Below are 24,301 nucleotides of genomic sequence, written 5' to 3'. Positions count from 1 at the left end.
TACTAATTCATTATTCTTATGTTTATAAACTTCAAACATGATTTCTAGTTCACTTCAAGCTCATCAAAAACACTCATTCCTATTCCTTCACTAGGGTAGCCGAAATTCATGTACACATACACATGAGTTTTTATTCATTTAAATTATAATTCTTACTAAGTTCAAGTCCCTAATCATGAAATTAAAGAGTTTTAGGTATATAATGCACTAACCTCTTGTAAGCAGATTTTTCCAAGCCCCAAACTTCACTTTCTTTCTTCTTCTTGGCTGCCAATTGCTTTGTCTAGGTGTGGGATTAATTTTTGATGAAGGGACTTATGGGTTTTAGTGACTGGATGAAGAGAAAATCAAGTTCAAAGCTTGATAAAAATGGTGGAAGAAGGGAGCAATGGTGGACAGCAAAAAGGAAGAGAAATAGGAAGAAGATGAAACTGAATTTTAGTAAAATATTTCCCATTCTACTCATTTATCTAATGGAAATTTAAGTTTAATTAATAAAATTTTTAATGACATCATGAGTGATGTCATTAATCCTATTTTATTTTTCCTTTTTCTCTTCTTTTCTTTTTCCATTTTCCATTACAATTTTCATGATTTTAAATTTATTTTATGTGTCTTAATCTCTCTTTTTTTAATTGACATTTAGGCCAAAAATCACCTCTGAAGGCAAAATGACCAAAATGCCCTCCGTTTGGCTTAACGGGTCAAAATTGTCTGTACCGATTGAAAAATTTTTCTAGGTATTTTCTTGGCATTCTAATGCCATAGGGACCTCAATGACCCTTCTCTGGAGTCTCAAAAATTATTTTATGATTTTTCCCCCAGGTCTAGGGCTCCTAGTTGTGAGAACCGCAACTTCCCTCTGGGTTACCCCTCGCTAGGGCACCGGCTCGTTTAACTTGGTTGTATTTTATTTCCAAAATTTTTACTAAATTTTTCTTATTAATATTTGAGTTAATTATGGTTCCTGACTTTAGTTTAAATATTTTTCCGGACGTTCTAGGTCAGGACCCGACCGATTCTGAGCAGTTGAATGTACGGAATTGCTACCGGGAGGGTGTTACAACTCTTCTCCTCTAATTTAAATTTCGTCCTCGAAATTTACCTGATGAAAACAGTTGAGGAAACTGTTGCCTCATTGTCTCTTCACTTTCCCAAGTTGCCTCCTCGGTGTTGTGGTGCCTCCAAAGCACTTTCACCAGTGGAATCTGCTTATTCCTCAATTCTTTTACTTCCCGAGCTAGGATCCGTAGGGGTTCTTCTTCATATGTCAAATCCAGTTGTATTTCAATTTCTTCCCTGGAGATGATATGTGAAGGATCTGAGCGGTATCTTCTGAGCATGGATACGTGGAACACGTTGTGAATCTTGTCCAGCTCTGGTGGTAAAGCTAGCCTATAGGCCACTGGATCCACACGTTCAATGACTTCATATGGGCCAATGAACCTAGGGCTTAACTTACCTTTTCTTCCAAACCTCAGTACCTTCTTCCACGGTGACACCTTGAGGAACACTTTGTCGCCAACCACATATTCTATTTCTTTTCTCTTTAGGTCGGCATAAGATTTACATGCATGCGAGGCAACCTTCAAATTAGCTTTGATTAGTTTCACTTTCTCCTCGATCTGTTTCACAGTGCAGCCCTACGATTTATCTTCACCCAATTCAGTCTAGCACACTGGAGTTCTACATTTCCTCCCATACAGTGCTTCATATGGGGCCATTTGGATGCTAGCTTGGTAGCTATTGTTGTATGCAAATTCTGCCAGTGGGAGGTATCTATCCCAACTTCCCTCAAACTCAATGACACAACTCCTCAGCATATCCTCAAGGACCTGACATATATTTCATGTTATTATTATCATTTTAATTCAATATATGTATCAATTTCATTGGTTTTAATTGTTTACCTGGATTACTCTTTCTGATTGCCCATCCGTTTGAGGATGGAATGCTATGCTGAAATGGAGTTGTGTACCCAAGGATTCATGCAACTTCTTCCAGAATCTCGATGTAAACCTTGGGTCTCGATCAGATATGATGGAGAGTGGAATTCCATGTAGTCTAACTATCTCACTGATATACAATTCTGCTAACTTCTCTAGTGAGTAGTCAGTCCTAACTGGCAGAAAGTGTGCTGACTTTGTCAATCTATCAACTATCACCCATACTGCATCATGTTTCTTCTGGGTGAGAGGTAGACCACTTACAAAATCCATGGTGACCCGATCCCATTTCCATTCAGGTATGCGTATAGGCTGTAGCAAACCTGATGGAACTTGATGTTCTGCCTTGACTTGCTGACATGTCAAGCATTTAGTCACATAGTCAGCTATGTCCTTCTTCATACCAGGCCACCAATACTGAAGCTTCAGATCATGATACATTTTTGTACTTCCTGGGTGCATAGCATATGCACTGGTGTGTGCCTCTTTTAGAATACTGGCCTTCAATTCCCCATCATCTGGTACACACAGTCTTCCTTTGTAATACAAACACCCATCTGTTTTCACCTCAAAGTCAGTTGCTTTTCCCTCTGAGATTTTGCTCATAATAGCCATTAACTTTTCATCTGCCTTTTGCCCATCTAAAATCTGCTGTAGCAGGTTTGGCCTCACTTGTAACTCAGCCAAAATAGCTCCATCTCGAACCAAAGATAGACGGGCATTCAATGATCTCAAAGCTATCATGGATTTTCTGCTCAAAGCATCAGCAACTACATTTGCCTTCCCAGGATGGTAGTCAATTACACAATCATAGTCCTTCAGGGACTCAATCCATCGCCTTTATCTAAGGTTGAGCTCCTTTTGGGTTGGCAAGTATTTTAGGCTTTTGTGGTCTGTGTAAATGTAACACTTTTCACCATACAAGTAATGCCTCCATATCTTCAGTGTGAAGATAATTGCTGCAAGCTCTAGATCATGGGTAGTGTAATTTTGTTCATGTGGCCTTAGCTGCCTGGAAGCATAGGCGACCACCTTCCCCTCTTGCATCAATACATACCCTAACCCATTATGTGAGGCATCACTATAGACCACGAAGTCCTTTCCTGACACTGGCTATGTTAACACTGGTGCCTCTGTCAACATAGCCTTCAACTTCTCAAAACTGGTCTGACACTTGTCATTCCAGTCAAATCTGACATTCTTGTGTAACAACTTGGTCATTGGCGCAGCTATTAGGGAAAATCCCTTCACAAATCTTCTGTAATACCCCGCTAGCCCCAAGAAGCTTCTGACCTCAGTTGTGTTTCTGGGAGGCTTCCATTCCATCACTGCTTCTATTTTCTTGGGATCTACTCTAATCCCATCAGCTGACACTATGTGTCCAAGGAATGCAATCTCATTCAACCAGAAGTCACACTTGGACAACTTAGCATACAGCTTCTTTTCTCTCAGGGTTTGTAGAACAATCCTCAAATGCTCATCATGTTCTTCCCTGGTCTTGGAATACACCAAAATATCATCAATAAAGACCACTACGAACCGATCTAGGTATGGATTGAAGATACGGTTCATAAGGTCCATAAATGCTGCTGGTGCATTTGTTAGGCCAAAGGGCATCACCAGGAACTCATAATGCCCATACCGGGTCCTGAATGCAGTCTTTGGCACATCTGCATCCTTCACCCTCAACTGATGATACCCTGATCTGAGATCAATTTTAGAAAATACTCCTGCTCCCTTTAACTGATCAAACAGATCATCAATTCTAGGCAATGGATATTTGTTCTTCACAGTCACTTTATTCAACTGCCGGTAATCAATGCATAGCCTCAAAGTCCCATCCTTCTTTTTCACAAACAGCACTGGAGCTCCCCACGGTGACACACTGGGGCGTATGAACCCCTTATCAAGCAACTCTTGCAAGTGAGTTTTCAACTCCCTCAATTCAGTGGGTGCCATCCTGTAAGGAGCAATAGATATTGGTGCTGTACCCGGCAGTGTCTCAATAGCAAATTCAACTTCCCTTTCTGGTGGCAAACCAGGCGACTCTTCAGGAAATAACTCTGGGAAGTCTCTTACTGTGGGTATATTACTCAGGTTTGGCTTAGCTTGCCTAGTATCCACCACATGTGCTAGGTAGGCTTCACAGCCTTTTCTCATCATTCTTCTTGCAACTATGGCTGAGATGACATTGGACAAGAAATATGTCCTTTCCCCCACAACTGTGATCTCATTACCCCCAGGAGTTTTCAAGGAAATTCTCTTCAATTTGCAATCAACTATTGCCTGATGACGTGATAACCAATCCATTCCCAAAATCACGTCAAACTCGTGGAAGGGCAACTCAATCAGGTCTGCCAAGAATTCATACCCCTGAATCCTTAACGGGTAACCCTTGTATACTTTGTTCACCACTACGCTGTGGCCCAATGGATTAGTGACCAGAATGTCTTGGTCACTCTCCCTTACTAGTATCCCCCTTTCTACGGGTAGGTTGATGCAGATATATGAATGAGTGGATCCTGGATCCACCAATGCATGCACAGGGATATTGTAGAGGGAGAACGTACCCCTGATGACGTCCGGGGCATCTTGCTCCTCCTGAGCTCTCAGGGCATAATTTCTGACAGGTGGTTTGTTGTCAGGCCTCTCTGCTGGCTCAGATGTAGGCCTCTGTGATGGTCCCACGGCGTCAGATTTGCTAGATTTCCTACCCCTTTGTGGTGCAGGAGCAGGTCTATCTGCTTGTGTTGGAGCAGCTGTAGTAGTTCTACGTGGGCAGTTCCTTAACTGATGCTCTGTCGACCCACATCTTAAGCAGGCACCAGTTACTCTCCAACACTCCCCCTTATGCCATTTCAAACAGTGTGGACATGCAGAAGATGCTGGGGCTGGTCCCCTGAACCCCATCCCGGGAGAGCTGCCCACTGATGGTGTGGACTGACCTCTCCTAGGGGTGAACTGTGGCACAGGCCCCGAGACTAACCCCGACCTTGTGGTTGCCACGAACTGCTGCAGGTGGACCTTTGAACTTCTTCCCAGGTGCAGGAGATGAGCTAGACTGACCCGGTCCCCTCTTCTGCTGTCTTTCCCTTCTAGTCTGCTCACTGATTCTTACTTTTTCAACCTTTATAGTAGCTTCCACTAACTTGGTAAATTCTGTGATTCCCAGGGCAGTGAGCTGGATCTTGATGTTGTCATTTAGTCCCTCTTCAAATCTCTTACATCTTTCAGCTTCATTAGGGACTATCTCCCTTCCATAGCGGCTTAATCGAACAAATTCCTTCTCATATTCGGCCACTGACAGCTGTCTCTGCCTCAGATTAATGAACTCTCTTCTTCTCTCTTCTAGGTATACAGTACCCACATATTTCTTCTTGAATTCGGAGAGGAAGAAGTCCCAAGTTATAGCTTCTGGCTGCACTTCACTGGACACAGTATCCCACCATTCGTAGGCATCATCTTGCAACAGGGATATGGCAGCTTCTAGGTTTTGCTCTAGGGTGCAGTGGAGCTGTTTTAGAACTCTGCCCGTTCTGTTCAACCAATTCTCGGCTGCAACAGAGTCATCTTCTCTCTTACCGAAAAAGTCCACTTCTCCAAACTTTCTTAGCCTTTCCAGGTGTGATTTCTGCTGTGGAGGTGGAGGTGGTGGTGGTGCTGGCATTACTCCGGCCATTTGTCTAAAGAAATCGGCCATTTGCTGGAACATGGCCTGTGGAGGCTGAGCAGGCTCCGCTTGAGCTGGCGGAGCAGGTTCTCCCAAGCCCCCAGTCTCAGCTGCTGCAGGTGGAGCATGACTCTCCACTTCCTCCTCGACCGCTCTTTGAGATGAAGGGTCCATATCCTATTTAACAAAGACAAACAGATCTGCATTAGTGTCACCTCGACTCTTACAAATGCAATGCATGGTATGGACTCAATCTAGGCCCAGAAACGCCTAAACCGTGCTCTGATACCACTAAATGTGACACCCCTTACCCGTGTACAGTATACCCGAGTAAGTAATGCCACACGATGTACCGGCACACTGTAATATACCTTAATTAATTTATATCATGCTTGTAAATATAATTTATGAAATATAATTTATTTTAGCCATTTATCAAAAGTATTATTTATTTGAGGTTCCGAAAATTTTAAAGAAAATCTGGCGGAGTACCGGCTAAAAATGGAGAAAACAGTTCTTCGAAACCTGTTAAAAACACTTCCAAATAATTTCCAAACAATCCCAACTTCAATTCATCAACAGAGTCTCAATATCAAAATCTCAACATTTTTTTGATTTGATTCTCAATCATCATTTCTCAGGGTTCTCATATATAAACAACAATTAAATACTCAAATTACTTCCATACATAATCATAAATCTTTATTATTTACATGAACCTCAAAATACATTACATAAATCCAAATACATATGAGAAAATAAAATTTTAGTTACAAAATGACAAAATGACACCTAGTGCCCTACCAATGCACTGCAGGTAGTGAGGTGACACGGACACTGTGCAGAGCTGCAGGATGAACTCACCCACTCTGCGATCTACTGGGCTCACGATCTATATCTCCAGAACCTACGCGTGGCAAAAGCAACGAGCTAAGCAATAATGCTTAGTGGTGCAATAATAAAATAAAAGAAATAGCAAGAAAATAAAAATGTAGTGAATGTATATGTTTAATTTGTTTTGAATTTGTATGTCATTAACTTCGTCCACTTTAATTCATTTGATTGCCCAAGTAACCTACACTAGATGACTGGACTGGATAAACGGGTAAGCGCCTTTGGGTATCAAGTACCTCGCCGCGTCACACGATCGGTCACATATGCATCTCCGTGTGCAGCAGCGACTAACAAGTCAGTAAATACATCGAGCACAAGGCCGGATCTCAATACAAGGTCGAATGGCTAAAAGCCATAAAATCACAGAATGGCATATTGCCATGTGCGATCGCTAATCGAACCCTATTGGCATGCCAAACTATCCAAACCAATCTTGTTAGGTATACTAGGGCATTTGAAACTTTTAAATTCTTCAATTTGTGAATTTCAAGTTTTGGTGTCACTATTCACCTCATTGGTCAATAAAAATGTTGACTTTTAGATAGAAAATATGTACATTGACTTTGGCACTCCCAACATACCACATTTGGCATTCAAAACTTGTTGGCATTAAGCATTTATACCATTTCAAAGTTTAAACCAAGGGAAGCAGAATTTTCAGTTTTTGGAACTCAATTTTACTGTTCCATTGGACACTGTTTCAGTGGGAATTTGAAGAAATGGCAAACATGAAAGTTGTTCCTTATTTTTTCTAGTTGAATTTCCTTTTTTGAATCACTCCATTTGGAGTTTTGAAGCTCCAGATATGGTCCAAAAACCACAGCTGGCCGGATTTCCATTCTGCAGAAATTACCAAATCTACAGTAACATGAACAGTGACTGTGACTGCCATTTGGGTGAGGTTCTGGTCATAATTTGGGGTAGGTTTCTTCATGAAAGTTGTTTGTCTATGTCTTAAATTTTTTCTGTAAAAATTTCAGGTCAATTTACCATATCTACAATGAGTTATGGCCAAATGAACAGTTACTGTTCATTTGGTCATTTCTGCAGGTGCTGTTGCAGGGGATCCGGATTGGGGCCAACTTTTGGTCCTCTTGCTTTGGTCTTTTGCGCATAGTTTCTTCAGCAAAAATGTGCCATTATAAGCCTAGTTTCATGTCCAATTGGCCAAACACCAATTGGATCAACACAGCCAAAGATATGGCAGTCCAAGTGGACTGAAATTTCAGTCACCCTGCTGCACTCACAAGGCAGCATACTCATTCACTTGCCATGCTATATTTCTGTCCAAATTATGGTCAAATTTTCTCAAATGGTCACTAATTGACCATTAGGATGTTCTTTAACAATTTCATAAGCCAAGTTCACATTTTGCTCCCAAAACCCTAATTCAAATTCATGATTTATACAATTTACCTTAGTTAGCTACTAATTCATTATTCTTATGTTTATAAACTTCAAACATGATTTCTAGTTCACTTCAAGCTCATCAAAAACACTCATTCCTATTCCTTCACTAGGGCAGCCGAAATTCATGTACACATACACATGAGTTTTTGTTCATTTAAATTACAATTCTTACTAAGTTCAAGTCCCTAATCATGAAATTAAAGAGTTTTAGGTATATAATGCACTAACCTCTTGTAAGCATATTTTTCCAAGCCCCAAACTTCACTTTCTTTCTTCTTCTTGGCTGCCAATTGCTTTGTCTAGGTGTGGGATTAATTTTTGATGAAGGGACTTATGGGTTTTAGTGAGTGGATGAAGAGAAAATCAAGTTCAAAGCTTGATAAAAATGGTGGAAGAAGGGAGCAATGGTGGACGGCGAAAAGGAAGAGAAATAGGAAGAAGATGAAACTAAATTTTAGTCAAATTTGTCCCATTCTACTCATTTATCTAATGGAAATTTAAGTTTAATTAATAAAATTTTTAATGACATCATGAGTGATGTCATTATTCCTATTTTATTTTTCCTTTTTCTCTTCTTTTCTTTTTCCATTTTCCATTACAATTTTCATGATTTTAAATTTATTTTATGTGTCTTAATCTCTCTTATTTTAATTGACATTTAGGCCAAAAATCACCTCTGAAGGCGAAATGACCAAAATGCCCTCCGTTTGGCTTAACGGGTCAAAATTGTCTGTACCGATTGAAAAATTTTTCTAGGTATTTTCTTGGCATTCTAATGCCATAGGGACCTCAATGACCCTTCTCTGGAGTCTCAAAAATTATTTTATGATTTTTCCCCTGGGTCTAGGGCTCCTAGTTGCGAGAACCGCAACTTCCCTCTGGGTTACCCCTCGCTAGGGCACCGGCTCGTTTAACTTGGTTGTATTTTATTTCTAAAATTTTTACTAAATTTTTCTTATTAATATTTGAGTTAATTATGGTTCCTGACTTTAGTTTAAATATTTTTCCGGACGTTCTAGCTGTCCGGACCGACACCGGTCACCGGAACAGTAGAATGTACGGAATTGCTACCGGGAGGGTGTTACAGTAAGTGTTTAAATTGATTTATTTCTTAAGTAAAGTTTATGGGAAGCTTGAGATGAACAAATTGATGAAGAAAATTTGAGGTTTTGGTGAGTTGTTATTATGCACTAGTTAGGCAGCCATGGTACTTAAATATTTTGAATTATTTTCACATGCAATTGATGGGTATTGATGTTGATAAAAGTGAATAAAAGTTTTAGTAGGTTAATTCTTGGTGTATGTTAAAGTTGAGCACTTGAGTTAGAAATTTTGTTGAATTTAAAATTCTATGCGTGAGTACCTAAATGGACAGCCATGAAATTGTACACTAAATGAAATATTATTACATGTATTGTGAAGAATTAATGTTGACTAATGTGATTTAAAGTGTTGGTAAGTTAACTTCATACATATGTAATGGTGGACCAAGTGGAAATTGAGTTTGAAGGCAATTATGGAGGCTTGACAAATATGGTAGCTTATTAACTCTTTAAAGGATGCTAGAATTCATGAAGTTGTTTAATGAATTGTGGTCCTAAAGTTTTCCAAATATGTATGTAAATTAGCAGTGAAGATATATGTTATGATAGTGGACATGTAAATGAGCATGATTAAGTGATTAAATTGTGGTAATTAAGTTTGACAAATTCTGCACTTTATGGTGTATGGTGAAAGTGATTGTAAGCTGCCAAAATGATCAATAATATGTTGTGAAATATGTTTAGGTTAGGGTACAAACCAGAATTGGCATGAAAGTTAAGTTTGGTAAGTGTTAAAGGTGATTTTTGATGAGTATAAACAAAATGCAATAGGGCAGTTTGTGTTTTGGGCTTAGAACCTTAAGTGTGTGGCTCCAATTGGTCTAAAACCAATTGGAGGTGAAAACAAGCACAAAATGTGCCAACTTTCATGAAGGAAGCAAGCCAAAATTCTGCTTGTAAAGTAACTTGAAAAATGACCAAATCCGGATTAGTGTAATTAAGGCCAAAAAATTTACCATTTGGGCAGCAGTTAGTGTTTAGGCCATAACTCACTCAAAACAGGTCCAATTGACCTGAAATTTTGAACATGAATATTTAAGACCCATATCTACAAGTCTTATGAAGACATCAATACCCAGAAATGACCATACGCAAGTCAAACAGCTTGCACAAGTTCGGGTCCAAAAACTGGCCGAACCAAAATTGACCTAAAATGACCTGAAGTGATCAATTTTGATGCATTTTGACTAGCAATAGTAAAATGACCATAACATGGTCTACATAACTTAGAATGATCTGAAATTTTGCCCCGCGTGCAATAAGACATTGATCTACAAGTTTGTAGTTTTGACCAAAACCCAAAAACCGAGGGAACTAGGTCGTCCAGCTAGGTCAAACTAGTATCCCAGAATCTAGCAAATTGCAAGAAAATGCAATATACAAGGAAATGAATTTGGTAACATGTACCAACCCTAAAAGACTATTGAATGTGACAAATTAGTAACATTAAAACCTAATTTACCTAGAACGCATTTAGGGTCAACATATTAGGTTGACTAAGCAAATAATAGAATTTAGTGAATTAATTATCGAGCATTATCGTTAGAGACAGTTTAAATGAATACTGAAACACTTCAAATTGTGTTTCTCAGTTAGCAAAGACTCAGGGAAAGGGAAGGAAACACTGAGTCAAGGCCAGGAGACAGTTATAAGAGGTTTGTGCACAACAGCTAATTCTTTTGAATTTTTTCAATTGAAATGAATTATGACTATTTATACATTATTGTTTTAAATTGTGGAAATGTGTTTGAATGAATATTTATTGCTTGAAAAGCATTGCAAATGGTTTGAAACCGTGAAAAATTGTTTGAATGATATTGATGGATACTTATTGATTGAAAAGCATTGGAAATGATTTTAAACCACAGCTATCATGTATATTGATTGTATTCCTCGCTAGCTTGTCTAGTGGGACGAATTGAATTCCCTCTCTGGCTGAAGTGTTGAGGTGTGTGCCTGTTGAGGACGAATAGAATGAGTACTCATATTTTTGCTAGCTAGCTATGTTATTCCTCATTAGCCATCTGCTTCTAGGACAAATTGAATACCTCATTAGCCATCGGCTTTTGGGACGAATTGAACTTTAGAACATGATTAAGCTGTGTGTGATTTATTGATATGTATTGTAAGATTGTGAAATGGAGTTTAAATTCTTATTGACATTCACTGTCTTTTGAATTTAACTATGTTTTGATTTCTGAGATTTATTGTGATATTGTAAAATAGAGTTTAAATTCCTTATGACATTTATTGTCTTGAATCTAACTATGGTTTTACGTATCCACTATTTATATGATTTATGAATTGTGATTTAAAGTTGTATTTGGTAAATGTTGTGCACCACTGAGACATTGTCTCAGTGTAGCTTTTCATTGCTGTCGCAGGTAGGCAAACGGACAGGGCAGTAGACTAGGCTGCTAGAGCATTCAGCGAGAGAGCATCGGGTATATTGAGTATACTCCATTTTGCATTTTGTACTGTAATGTATATTCACTGTATGTATATTTTGTTCTTAGTTTGAGCAGTTGTAAAATAAAATTGTACCTTGAAGTTGTAAAATAAATTATGAGTTATTTTGACTTTTAAAATTTGTACTGTATCTCTTTAATCTCAGTCTTTGAAAAATTATTGTGGAATTGAGTTGAGGAAAATATTGTGTTGTTTAACGGTTGGAGTTGAGATTGAGAAATATATTGAAGTGTTTTTTTTACAGGTTTCCTGAAGAACTGTTTTATCCAAAATACAGATGGCACTCTGCCAAAATTTTTACAGAAATTCCTAATAATTCAAATGTGTTAGTTCTATCACTTCAGTTCAAAAAGTTTTTAACACCTGTAAATAGTGCTCACCACTGTAAAAAAATAAGTAAAAAAAGTTTTAAAATCCCTTGTAGTGTATTTAATGGGTTATCAGTAGATGAAGTTGGTAATTCATTAGGTATACTACAGGATTATGTTATGCCTTACAGAGGGGTAGGGTGCGATAAGGATCCACTCATTCCTACATTGGCATCAAACTACCCATAGAGAGGGGAGTTCCAGTAGAGGAGAGTAATCAAGACATTCTGATCACAAATCCACTGGGCCACAGTGTGGTAGTGAATAAGGTGTATAAAGGTTGCCCGTTGAGGATTCAGGGGTATGAATTCTCGGCAGACCTAATTGAACTGCCCTTCCACGAGTTTGACGTGATTTTGGGAATAGACTAGTTGTCACGTCATTAGGTAATAGTTAATTGCAAATTGAAAAGGATTTCGCTGAGAACTTTTGAGGGTAATGAGATCACTATTGGGGTGAAAGGACAGATTTCCTGTCCAATGTTATATCAGCCACAGTTGTAAGAAGATTGATGAGAAAAGGCTATGAAGCTTACTTAGCACATGTAGTTGATACTAGGCAGGCTAAGCCAAACTTGGGTGGCATACCCACAGTAAGAGACTTCCCAGATGTATTTCTTAAAGAGTTGCCTGGTTTACCGCCAGAAAAGGAAGTCAAGTTTGCTATTGAGGTAATGCCGGGTACAGCACCCATTTCTATTGCTCCTTATAGGATGGCACCCACTGAATTGAGGGAGTTGACAACTCAGCTGCAAGAGTTGCTTGATAAGGGGTTCATACGCCCTAGTGTGTCACCATGGGGAGCACCGGTGCTATTTGTGAAGAAGAAGGATAGAACTTTGAGATTGTGTATTGATTACCGACAGTTAAACAAAGTAACTGTGAAGAACAAATATCCATTGCCCAGAATTGACGATCTGTTTGATCAGTTGAAAGGAGCCGGTGTATTTTCAAAAATTGATCTCAGATCAGGGTATCATCAGTTGAGGGTAAAAGATGCAGATGTGTCAAAAACTGCATTCAGAACTCGGTATGGGCACTATGAATTTCTAGTGATGCCGTTTGGGTTAACAAATGCACCAGCAGCATTTATGGACCTTATGAACCGTATCTTCCATCCATATCTAGATCGATTTGTAGTGGTTTTTATTGATGATATTCTGGTGTATTCCAAGACCAGGGAAGAGCATGATGAACATTTGAGGATTATTCTGCAAACCCTGCGAGAAAAGAAGCCGTATGCTAAGTTGTCCAAGTGTGACTTCTGGATGAGTGAGATCTCTTTTCTTGGACACATAGTATCAGCTGAGGGGATTAGAGTGGATCCCCAAAAGATAGAAGTAGTGATGGAGTGGAAGCCTCCCAGAAATACAACTGAGGCCAGAAGTTTCTTTATTTCTAGTGTCCTGTTTATATCTCTAATCTCTTAAAAGGCAGAACTTGAATTTCTAATTAATAGAAAAAGCTTTAGAAGCTGTTCAAGGGCTGCCAAAGGTGTTCTTGGTGTGGACAAGCTAAAGGGACAACATCCGTGTCACGAAGACGAATCTCAAAGCGCAGACACGCGCGATTGCATCAAGAGGTTAGTGTAATCGTTCTTGATTTAATCTAGGGTTCTAAAATTAATATGATTAATTTTAAAATCTTAAATGGCAAATACAGATCCAAAAACATATTAAAAGAGTTTTAATATGTTGTTTATCATTGAAATCAAATAGATAAAAATAAATCTTGCATGATGCATGTGACCCTAGGTGAAAATTTTTGAATTCAATGGTATAAACTTGTGTTTTTCACGCTTCCGTTCCTTCAATTGGTATCAGAGCCACTATATTTTCCATTTAGATTGTTGATTATATGATTTAATTGTGTGATTTGATCATGAGATGATTGATCCATTGCTGGTTGCAATGGATGTGTGGCGGCACACATGGTGAAGCCACTATTGGTAGCGGCAACAATGATTCTTCAAGGTGGCGCAAGGTTTACTTTTTAATTTACAATTGTTGTATGATCTAAAAGTTCATCCTATGCCTAATTAAATTGTTTAATTAGAATTTTAATCACACAATTAAATTATGATTCAAATCAAGATTTTAAAAATTGTTTGAATGTGATTCAAATCTGAATTTTAAAAGTTGTTTGAATGTGATTCAAATCTGAATTTTAAAAGTTGTTTGAATCATATTTAAATCTGATTTTTTAAAATTGATTGAATAAAATTCAGATCTAATTTTTTAAAATATGTTTGAATGTGATTCAAATCTGATTTTTTTAAAAATGTTTGAATGTGATTCAAATATGAATTTTTAAAGTTGTTTGAATGTGATTCAAATCTGAATTTTTAAATTTGTTCGAATGAGATTCAAATCTGAATTTTTAAATTTATTTGAATCATATTCAAATCTAGATTTTTAAGTTGAATATGAGATATTCAATTTAATTTAAGTATGTATGTTTTATTTAATTGTTAAATAGTGATATGCATGATGGATGATCATGGACTATAAAAGACCAATGTGATTGGATTTATTTCTTCTATGTTTCTTTGGGATTGTAAATTAATTAATTTATTTTAATTTATATTGGGCATGTATTATTAAGTTTGTAATAATTTTTGGGTTTTAATTTCATTTATTTAAATTCTTGTAAATTCGCCTTGGTATGCCAAGAATTACTATGTAATATTGGATTGCAAGAAGTTCAAGGAGGTCAAGAGCATTGGTGGGACCAGTGGGAGGAATTCAAGATCAAGTGTTGATTATGTACTCCTTCAGCAACTCTTGTAAAATGAATGAATCAAATGCACCTAGGAATGCCCTGATTCAATTCTTGGTGGCTTAGAATTGAATCCCTTAGAAAGTCCATGATCATACCATATTTACTGCTTATCCATGAATGCATGAGATGTATGGGAATGTATGCAATTATATGATATATGCATGCTAAATGGATAATGCGCAAAGTGAGACCTTAATAGTAATTAGAATGACCATAAAATCTTTCAAACAAATGATTAAGTTGGAAATGCTATAATTAAAATAATTATAACATAGGCCCTCTATTGGGGTAATTATTTTAAGAAATTTTAAATAGTTGCATAAGATGCAATTAATTTAAGAGATTTTCTTAAGAATAATTGTTAAGCTTGAGATGTTGTAAATATGTAAATAGTTTAGTGGCCAATATTGGATGTACCTGAGGACATTAAAATTATTTGCATAATTACTGGCTCAATGGGATCAACTTAACTAATGCAAGATAAGTCAATAATGGATGTACCTGAGATTTTGAGCGTTAGGGGCTAGGTAAAGGATTGAACCTCACATGAGATGTGATGGGTAAGGAGTTGCTCACTTATAGTTTATTGTAATTTCAATAATGGATGTACCTGAGGATGATCAATAGAATTATAAGAATTCAATCACCCACTAGAAATCCATCCAACTAGGATTTCTGTTTTCTACTTTGGAAGTGTAGGATTCGCTAAGTTAGTGGGAGGACCAATTTGATTAAAAGACCATAATCATTTTGGTTAATTACATGATACATTTACTAATTAATCTGGTTATTTTCTGTAATTAATTTTCTAATAAAAATGAGCACAGAACAACCACCACCATCCAATATCCTTGCAAGCATACTTATCGCAATAGGTTGACAGGACCTAATCTCTCTGATTGGCTAAGAAATTTGAAACTTGTCCTGAACCTTGAACATATAGGATGTGTTCTAGATTTAAATGTTCCTGGTCCCTTACCTCCAGAGGCCACTCAAGAGGAACATGTAACTTTGGACAAGTGGAAGGAGAATGATATGTGTAACACCCTCCCGGTAGCAACTCCGTACATTCTAATATTCCGGTGACCAGTGTGGGTCCGGATAGCTAGAACGTCCGAAAAAATATTTAAACTAAAGTGAGAGACTATAATTAACTCAAATAATAATAAGAAAAATTTAGAAAAAATTTTAGAAATAAAATACAACCAAGTTAAACGAGCCGGTGCCCTAGCGATGGGTAACCCAGAGGGAAGTTGCGGTTCTCGCAACTAGGAGCCCTAGACCCGAGAGAAAATTCATAAAATAATTTTTGGGACTCCAGAGAAGGGTCATTGAGGTTCCTATGGCATTAGAATGCCAAGAAAATATTTAGAAAAATTTTTCAATCGGTACAGACAATTTTGACCCGTTAAGCCAAACGGAGGGCATTTTGGTCATTTCGCCTTCAGAGGTGATTTTTGGCCGACTTGTCCAGTTGAGTAAATAATTATTATAACATAAAATATGAATAAACATTACTAAAAATTAAATTGAAATGAGTAGAGATGAAAAGAAAAGAAAAATCAAAATAAAGCAAATTATGACATCTTTATGATGTCATTTACAAGTCCCCACCAATTGTATTTAAACAACTATCTAATTAACTAATAAAAGAGACAAATAAAGACCAAAGAATTAAAAAGCCAACAGCCACCTTCATCCTCCCCAAAACCAGCCGAACCATGCCCTAGCACCAAACCTCCATTAAAACATTCAACAAGCTCAATTTCTCTCCTCCTTTCACCTTAAATCCTCCGACACCTTTCACTAAAATTTATCCTTGCACCTTGCATAACCTTTTGGCTGTTAGTAGTATGCCCTAGAGCATATCATTTAGTATGTATCTTGTACATAATTTTATTAATAAAAGGCATTTCCACTTTTCCGTTTACATAATATATTTGTGTAATAGAAAAGGTCCATTGATATTTTGTTAGAAATATTATTCTTAAGTTGTTAAGAATATGAGTGACAATATTTCTAGCACAAAGTATCATAAATAGGTTCACAATCGAGGATACTTCATAATAAGGACATGACTTATCCAGAAAGATTGTATTAATGTTTGTTTCCAAGTTATTTATATGAGATATAAATAAGATGGAATGGTGAGTCTCATGCCATATAACAAACATGATAGGCACTTATAAATGATAAGTAGGCCGAACCATTGACACTTATGACAAGCACATGGAGTTTACTCTTGTTAATGTTTTGTCATAAATCATATCAGTGCATATAATCTTTAGACCTGAGATAGCACAGTTATCTTGTATATAGGTAGTTTGAGTTTGATACTGCTTTCATACTTGTACTGTGTATGGGTATATGGGCATGTGTTGGCTCATACTAGTTATATATGGAGGTAGGTGTTGATCAAGATGGAATCTGTTCCTCTAAGTAAATAGAGATAAAATCCTATGTTCATTTAATTGTTCTTGATGTTTCAAGTTCCTGGCCAGGACAGATAGATTTATTCGTAAAAGAGTTTACGATGAGAAAAATCTTTTAATCAAGAACTGGAATTAAAAGAGAACATAATATTCATAGCAAATGGAGTTTGACATAAACCATGACTCCAGCTTGAGTTGGGATTTTGTAACAGAGAGATTCTAGTGCATGGTAACATATGATTATAGGTTCATTTAAGGTAAATCTTATTACTAATTGGGTGGCCATGGCATGCTATGCTAGGTGTTAACCATGGTTTATGAGGTTCATAAAATGATTTAGAGAAATCATTTATGGTAAGAAAGAGTTCTGATGATATTAAGAGTTGATATCATGTCTCATTGCCAATTAGTGATGAGCCTAGTAAGTCACACACATACACAAGTTATCACCTATTTAAATATGATTTAATTAATTAATTAAAGAGTTTAATTGATTAATTAAATAGATTTGGTTTGCAATTAAATTGCAAAGTCCCTAGCATGACTTGAAACCAAATCTAGATTATTGGATGTGTAGTATAAATTAAATTTATATTTAAAGTGTTTAAATATGAATTTAATTGATGAGAAATTAATTAATAGAGATTAATTAATTAATTTATATTTGATATAAATTAATTAGAAGAAGAAAATAATTATTTTGGGTTAAGAACTCAAAATTAAGACACAGGGGCATTTTGGTCATTTCACAGTGTGACACGTGGCACCATGAGATGGTGACACATGGCATAACACATAAGCTTGCCAAATGTTTTTTTTTAATCATGTAAGATGATTAAAATCAAGATTAAATATAGGTTTGACACTTGGCACAATGTGATTGGGTCACTTAAACCTAGAGCTAATCAAAAGGTGACATGTGGCTAGGGTTTAATGTGTTAACCTAGCTATTTAAGTGTGGTTATGAAAAGAAAACATAACCAGCAGCCTCTCCTCTCAATTGTCACGCCACTTTGAGCTTCTCCAGCTATTTCTCTTCATCTCTCATCAATTCAAAGAGATTAGCCATCAATCTCTTGAATTAAGAACACTAGAAATTGTTTCTAGTGTCCTGTTTACATCTCTAATCTCTTAAAAGGCAGAACTTGAATTTCTAATTAATAGAAAAGGCTTTAGAAGCTGTTCAAGGGCTGCCATAGGTTTTCTTGGTGTGGACAAGCTAGAGGGACAACATCCGTGTCTCAAGACGAATCTCAAAGGCGCACGCTGCGGCACATCAAGAGGTTAGTGTAATCTTTCTTGATTTAATCTAGGGTTCTAAAATTAATCTGATTAATTTTAAAATCTTAAATGGCAAATACAGATCCAAAAACATATTAAAAGAGTTTTAATATGTTGTTTATCATTGAAATTAAATAGTTAAAAATAAATCTTGCATGCTGCATGTGACCCTAGGTGAAATTTTTTGAATTCAATGGTATAATCTTGTGTTTTTCACGCTTCCGTTCCTTCAATTGTTATCAGAGCCACTATATTTGCCATTTAGATTGTTGATTATATAATTTAATTGTGTGTTTGATCATGAGATCAAGAGATTCATTGCTGGTTGGATCATGAGGTGTGGCGGCACACATGGTGAAGCCACCATTGGTGGCGGCATCAATGGTTCCTTGGGTGGTTCAAGGTTTGGCTTTTAATTCTGCAATTGTTGTATGATCTAAGGCCTATTCTTTAACTAATTAAAGTGTTTAATTAGTTGTTTTAATCACACAATTAAATTATGATTCAAATCAGAATTTTAAAAAAATGTTTGAATGTGATTCAAATCTGAATTTTAAAAGTTGTTTGAATGTGATTCAAATCTGAATTTTTAAAGTTGTTTGAATCATATTTAAATCTGATTTTTTAAAATTGATTCAATAAAATTCAGATCTGATTTTTTAAAAAATATTTGAATGTGATTCAAATATGATTTTTTAAAAAATATTTGAATGTGATTCAAATATGAATTTTTGTAGTTGTTTGAACGTGATTCAAATCTGAATTTTTAAATTTGTTTGAATGAGATTCAAATCTGAATTTTTAAATTTATTTGAATCATATTCAAATCTGGATTTTTAAGTTGAATATGAGATATTCAATTTAATATAAGTATGTATCTTTTATTTAATTGTTAAATAGTGATATGCATGATGGATGATTATGGACTATAAAAGACCAATGTGATTGGATTTATTTCTTTTATGTTTCTTTGGGATTGTAAATTAATTAATTTATTTTAATTTATTTTGGGCATGTATTATTAAGTTTGTAATAATTTTTGGGTTGTAATTTCATTTATTTAAGTTCTTGTAAATTCGCCTTGGTATGCCAAGGATTACCATGTAATTTTGGATTGCAAGAAGTTCAAGGAGGTCAAGAGCATTGGTGGGACCAGTGGGAGGAATTCAATATCAAGTGTTGATTATGTACTCCTTCAGCAACTCTTGTAAAATGAATGAATGAAATGCACCTAGGAATGCCCTGATTCAATTCAGGGTGGCTCAGAATTGAATCCCTTAGAAAGTCCATGATCATACCATATTTACTGCTTATCCATGAATGCATGAGATGTATGGGAATGTATGCAATTATATGATATATGCATGCTAAATGGATAATGTGCAAAGTGAGACCTTAATAGTAATTAGAATGACCATAAAATCTTCCAAACAAATGATTAAGTTGGAAATGCTATAATTAAAGTAATTATAACATAGGCCCTCCATTGGGGCAATTATTTTAAGAAATTTTAAATAGTTGCATAAGATGCAATTAATTTAAGAGATTTTCTTAAGAATAATTGTTAAGCATGAGATGTTGTAAATATGTAAATGGTTTAGTGGCCAATATTGGATGTACCTGAGGACATGAAAATTATTTGCATAATTACTAGCTCAATGGGATCAACTTAACTAATGCAAGATAAGTCAATAATGGATGTACCTGAGATTTTGAGCATTAGGGGCTAGGTAAAGGATTGAACCTCACATGAGATGTGATGGGCAAGGAGTTGCTCACTTATAGTTTATTGTAATTCAATAATGGATGTACCTGAGGATAATCAATAGAATTATAAGAATTCAATCACCCACTAGAAATCCATCCAACTAGGATTTCCGTTTTCTACTTTGGAAGTGTAGGATTCGCTAAGTTAGTGGGAGGACCAATTTGATTAAAAGACCATAATCATTTTGGTTAATTACATGATACATTTACTAATTAATCTGGTTATTTTCTGCAGTTAATTTTCTGATAAAAATGAGCACAAAACAACCACCACCATCCAATATCCTTGCAAGCATACTTGATCACAATAGGTTGACAGGACCTAATCTGTCTGATTGGCTAAGAAATTTGAAACTTGTCCTGAACCTTGAACATATAGGATATGTTATAGATTCAAATGTTCCTGGTCCCTTACCTCCAGAGGCCACACAAGAGGAACATAAAACTTTGGACAAGTGGAAGGAGCATGATATGAGAGCTAAGTGTTACATGCTTGCTTCCATGAGTAATGAGTTACAGAAGCAACATGAGAACATGCAGAGTGCGAGTGAGATCCTCCTTCACCTACAAGAGTTGTAAGGTGAGCACAGCAAGAATGCTAGGTATGAGATATCTAGACAGCTATTCCGTATGAGGATGTCTGAGGGACAGAATGTTGGGGATCATGTCCACAAGATGATTCGGCTGATTGAGCAGTTGGAACATCTTGACTTCAACATGGATTTCCAACTGCAGATGGATTTGATCCTTCCCTTCCTTCCGAGTCTTTTGGGAATTTTGTGACAAATTTCCATATGACTAAACAGGAATGCACCTTAGCTGGTTTACTCAACATGCTGGTTATTGCCCAAAAGAATATGCCGGGCAATAAAGGAAAAGAGGTAGCTTTGATTGCATCTTCTTCTACTGGAAAGTCCAACAAGAAGAAGCGCAATAAGAAAAAGAAATCTCAGATTCCTGGTCCTTCCAAGAAAATAGCTAAATAGAAAAGGAAGATTAAAGCTGATAAAGGCAAAGGAAAGTGTCTCCACTGCCAACAGGAAAGTGTTTTCATTGCCAACAGAAAGTGTTTCCATTGTCGAAGAAAGTGTTTCCACCGCCGAGTATAGTAATCTAAATGAATGCAATGCCATGGTGAAAACCAACTCAAGTTCAAAATATATTTGGCACTTAAGGTTATGTCATGTTGCGTAAGATAGGATTGAAAAACTGGATAAAATGGGGATTCTATCCTCATTGGGCTCGAGCCTACTCCAACTTGTGAATCTTGCCTTCAAGGCAAAATGACTAGATCACCCTTTGTTGGACAAGGGCTAAGAGTGAAAATTTTTGGAACTAATACATAGTGATGTATGTGGTCCGTTTAAAGAAATGGCTAGAGGGCTTTCATTATTTTATTACCTTTATCGATGATAAATCAAGGTTTGGGTATTTGTATTTGATGAAATACAAACATGAATCCTTTGAAAAGTTTAAGGAATTTAAATCAAGTAGAAAATCAAACAGAAAAAGTATTAAAGCTCTTCGATCGGATCGTGGAGGTGAATATTTGAGTACTGAATTTGATGAATACTTGAGAGAGCATGGCATTGTTTCTCAGCTGACTCCACCAGGAACGCTATAGCTGAATGGTGTATCTGAAAGGAGAAATCGTACCCTATTGGATATGGTACGTAGTATGATGAGCTATACTGATATGCCAATCTTCTTTTGGGGATTTGCATTAGAATCAGCTTTGTATATTCTGAATAGGATTCCATTAAAATCAGTTTCTTCCACACCTTATGAGATATGGCATGGAAGAAAACCAAGTCTTAAGCATGTTAAGATTTGGGGTTGTCCAGCTTATATCAAAAGTCAACACTGATAAATTGGAGACCAGATCAGAAAAAGGTCGATTTGTTGGATATCCAAAAGATAGTTTTGGATATTATTTTTATTTGCCTACTTCACAAAAGGTTGTGATAAGTAGAGATGTCACATTTCTTGAACAACAGTTTGTTCAAGAAGGAGGCAAAGGAAGGCAAATAAAGTTAGAATTGGAGAATTCTGACCAACCAACAGATCAAATGGATATAGATCCATCTAGTCAACCTATACCCATTGATGAAACATCTACAGCTGAACAACCAGGGTATCTCACCCACCAGTGAGATATGGTTTTCTTCATGAAGAAGAACAAGAGTTGTCTACTCATGAAGAAGTAGATCATGGAGATGATCCACTTACCTATGAAGAAGCTATATCAGATATAGACTCTTCAAAATGGATTGATGCTATGAAATCCGAGATTGATTCCATGTATAAGAATCAAGTTTGGGATCTTGTTGACCCACCTAAAAGGTATTGTACCTATAGGGAACAAATGGGTTTTCAAGAAGAAAATTGGTTCTGATGGAAAGGTAGAGACCTATAAGGCAAGGCTAGTAGCGAAAGGGTTTCGCCAAAGGCAAGGAATCGACTATGAGGAGACTTTCTACTTTGTTGCCATGCTTAAATCAATTAGGATTTTATTAGCAATAGCACAGACTATGATTATGAGATTTGGCAGATGGATGCCAAAACAGCTTTTCTCAATGGATACATTGAAAGAAACATTTTTCATGGAACAACCTAGGGGATTTGAATCCCAAGATGGTTCGAAGGTATGCAAGCTAAAGCGATCCATTTATGGGTGTTTACAAGCTTCGAGGAGTTGGTACATCCGTTTTGATGAGGCCATTAAATCCTTTGGTTTTATAAATAATGAGGATGAGCCATGTGTATATAAGAAGGTTAGTGACAGCTATAACTTTCCTTGTCTTATATGTGGATGACATAACGTTGATAGGTAATGACACAGGTATGTTGACAACTGTACAGGTATAGTTGTCAAATACATTCTCCATGAAAGACTTTAGGGAGGCAACCTATATTCTTGGGATTCGCATCTATAGAGATAGAGCGAAAAGAATAATTGGTTTATCCCAAAGTCTATACTTTGAAAAGGTGTTAAAGAGGTTTAGCATGCTTGATTCCAAGAGAGGATTGTTACCAGTGAGACATGGTATCCATCTTTCTAAAGAGATGTCTCCAAAGACACCAAGAAAGAGATAAGATGGCCAGATTCCATATGCTTCGCTATTTGAAGTTTAATGTATGCAATGTTGTGTACTAGGCCTGATATCGCATATGTCGTTAGTTTGACTAGCGGTATCAATCCAATCCAGTTTGGAACATCGATAGTCACAAGAATATCCTTAAGTACTTGAGAAGAACTAAGGATTTATTCTTGATTTATGGAGGTGGAGACTTGCAATTGGATGGTTATATCGATTCTCGATTTCCAATCGGATATCGATGATAGAAAGTCTACCTCTGGATATGTGTTCATTTGTAATGGAGGTGCATCGGTTGGAAAAGTTCCAAACAGAGCACGATCGCAGATTCCACTCATCGAGGTCGAGTATATTGCCGCATCGATGTCGCAAAAGAAGTCGCTTTGGATAAAGAAATTCGTGATGTAACTTACAGAGTTCCTTCCATTGAGTCAGCGGTTCCACTACACCGTGACAATAATGGAGCGATCTTACTGTGCTAAGGAACCAAGGTCTCATCGTAAATCCAAACACATAGAAAGGCGCTACCACATTATCGAGAAATAGTTGGGCGAGGCGATGTAGCCATGCAGAAAATAGCATCACTGAAAATCCAGGTGATCCATTCACTAAGCCTATGTCACAGCACTCGCTAGGACCGACATCTTGAGAAGATAGGTCTAAGATATTGTAATGAATGGCTCTAGTGCTAGTGGGAGATTGTTAGTAGTATGCCCTAGAGCATATCATTTAGTATGTATCTTGTACATAATTTTATTAATAAAAGGCATTTCCACTTTTCCGCTTACATAATATATTTATGTGTAATAGAAAAGGTCCATTGATATTTTGTTAGAAATATTATTCTTAAGTTGTTAAGAATATGAGTGACAATATTTCTAGCACAAAGTATCATAAATAGGTTCACAATCGAGGATACTTCATAATAAGGACATGACTTATCCGTAAAGATTGTATTCATGTTTGTTTCCAAGTTATTTATATGAGATATAAATAAGATGGAATGGTGAGTCTCATGCCATATAACAAACATGATAGGCACTTATAAATGATAAGTAGGTCGAACCGGTGACACTTATGACA

Source organism: Hevea brasiliensis, chromosome 7 (assembly GCF_030052815.1).
Source record: "Hevea brasiliensis isolate MT/VB/25A 57/8 chromosome 7, ASM3005281v1, whole genome shotgun sequence".
NCBI classification, from domain to species: Eukaryota; Viridiplantae; Streptophyta; class Magnoliopsida; order Malpighiales; family Euphorbiaceae; genus Hevea; species Hevea brasiliensis.
The sequence above is the reverse complement of the archived record's forward strand: the minus strand, read 5'-3'. Positions refer to the sequence as shown.